The following is a 2,972-nucleotide window of genomic DNA, read 5'->3' on the forward strand; positions in this document are numbered from 1 at the left end:
AGGAGGATACCATCCCATCATACCACATCATAATCATTCTAATAGCATGTTGGCACGCAAGATAAACCATTATAGCTCATAGCTAATCAAGCATGGCACAAGTAACTATAATCTCTAAATGTCATTGCAAATATGTTTACTTCATAATAGCTGACGCAGAAACGATGAATCATCATATTTATAAAAAAACAAAAGAGGTCGAGTTCATACCAGCTTTTCTCATCCCAATAAGTCCATCATAAATCATCATTATTGCCTTTCACTTGCACGACCGAACGATGTGTATAATAATAAGAGTGCATGTGCATTGGACTAAGCTGGAATCTGCAAGCATTCAACTCAAGAGAGAAGACAAGTAATATGGGCTCTAAGTTAGATAATCAATCATGCATATCAGAGCCACTAAGCATTTTCAATATGGTCTTCTCGACCCCCAAAAGAAAGAAAAGAAAATAAAACTATTTACACGGGAAAGCTCCCAATAAGTAAAAGAAGAACGAGAAATCTTTTTGGGTTTTCATTTTAATTTCTACTACAAGCAAGGAAATTAAACTAACTAACTTTTTTGGTTTTTCTTAAGGTTTAACAAACACACAAGAAGAAAGCTAGAAAAAGAAATTTAAACTAACATGGATAATACAATGAAAGAGTATGAGCACCAACGACTAGTGTGTGAACATGAATGTAAAGTCGGTGAGAGATACGTACTCCCCCAAGATTACGCTTTTCGCCTAAGTTGGTTTAATACCAAGGACCACCGCTGCTCTCCCCGGTGTAGTGGGAGGTGTAGTCAGGATACCACTGGCTGGTCATCTCCGGATCCCACTAGACAGATGATGCACGATAAGGGTCCAGTTCAGGTTCCGGCTCAGGTTCAGGTTCAGGTTCCGGAGTAAAACCTTGGGCTAGATGGTTGTTCACTGCTTCCGGCGTGACAAGATGATTTTCTGCAAGCAAATCAAACAACAGAGGTGCAGGCAAAATAATAATCTCAATGTGTTTCTTATTTAATCTAAGTTTATACAAGAGCATCTTTTCTTCGTCGTCAACAATAAACTTGTGTGCTACCATGATCTTGTAATCTAAAATGTGTGGAGGTAATTTTGTCTCCTCTTCCTCAAGGTGCCTAATGGGTATCTGAAAATGTCCAGCAAGACGTGCAGCATAAATACCTCCAAATATGGGGCCTTTTGTACGATTCAGGGCTAGCCGTTTAGCAACGACGACACCCATACTAAAAGTATTTTCCCCTAGCAAAGCATGTTGAAGAATAATAATATCTGGGACGCTCAAATTTCCACTATTTCCTCGACCAATCAAGCATCTACTAGAAAATATGGCAAAGTAACGTAAAACAGGAAAGTGTATGCTAGAGACTTTTGCCTCAGAGCCCTTCTTTGGCTCTTCTACAGCAATAGTTTTAACGAAGCCATCCACATCTTCACGATGGGGTTCCTCTAATTCTCCCTCATAAGGTATCCTACATACCGTGCAAAAATGACGTAAAGACATTTCTTTGAATTCATCATATAAATGAAATGATACTGCAGGCGGTGACTTCTTAGGATAACAATAAAAGTTTTGCACGAAAGTATTGGTAAGTAACACATATTGATCGATTCGGTCGTTCATGAAACTGGTGAGGCCTGCAGTCCCGATTAAAGCATAAAAGTCTTCATGAATTCCGGCTTCCTTCAAGAAATCCTCACATGGCCATTCACATGACCGTACTTCCGCTAAGCGAGGAAGATTATACTTGGGTTTTTCCTTCTCTTTGTCTTGTTTTTCCTTAGAGCTTTGGCTAGAAGAACCTTTAAAGAACCTCCTTAACATTTTCTGAAAATTTCTGAAATCTTAGTAACTTCAAAATAAAAGTGGATAAAACTAAACAAGATTGATAGCAACTACTCCTACAAGTGCCTAGAGCCTATATCATGCATTGGAATTGCTTGGGACCTCAAAAATTTAACATGCAAGCTCAAGAATATGGTTACCTATGCAGCAAAAATTTGCAATGAATAAAGCACTAGAACAAAAACTAATTGGACCAACGGAGGAGTGACATACCAAGCAACAATCTCCCAAAGCAATTTTGCGAATGGAGCTTTAAGCTAAGAGATCAAAAATCGCAGCAAAACGAGCTAGAACTCGGGCTTGAGCTAGATGGGGATTTTTTTGGGTAGAAGATGAAGTGTGTGGGTGCTGGCATAAGCGGAGGGGAGCCACTAGGGGCCCACGAGATAGGGGGGCGCGCCCTATAGGGGGGCGCGCCCTCCTCTCTCATGGCCTGGTGCTTGGCCCTCCTGCAGTGTTTTCAGTGCCTAAAATCCTCAAATATTCCAGAAAAATCATACTAAATTTGTAGGGCATTCGGAGCACTTTTATTTTTGGACTATTTTTTAATGCATGGATAATTCAGAAAACAGACAGATAATACTATTTTTGCTTTATTTATTCTAAATAACAGAAAGTAAAAAGAGGGTACAGAAGGTTGTGCCTTCTAGTTTCATCCATCTCATGATCATCAAAATGAATCCACTAACAAGGTTGATCAAGTCTTGTTAACAAACTCATTCCGAATAACACGGAACCGGAGAAATTTTGAATAACACTAAGTTACCTCAACGGGGATATGGAAATCCCCAACAATAAGAATATCATACTTTTTCTTGAGAGTAGGGAGAGGAAATTGAAAACCTCCAAAAATGATAGTTGGAACTTTTTCAATAGAATTGATGCTATGAACTTGAGATTGTTTCCTCGGAAAGTGTACCGTATGCTCATTACCATTAACATGAAAAGTGACATTGCCTTTGTTGCAATCAATAACAGCCCCTGCAGTATTGAGAAAAGGTCTACCAAGGATAATAGACATACTATCGTCCTCAGGAATATCAAGAATAACAAAGTTCGTTAAGATAGTGACATTTGCAACCACAACAGGCACATCCTCACAAATACCGACAGGTATA

Source organism: Triticum dicoccoides, chromosome 3B (assembly GCF_002162155.2).
Source record: "Triticum dicoccoides isolate Atlit2015 ecotype Zavitan chromosome 3B, WEW_v2.0, whole genome shotgun sequence".
Lineage (NCBI taxonomy): Eukaryota > Viridiplantae > Streptophyta > Magnoliopsida > Poales > Poaceae > Triticum > Triticum dicoccoides.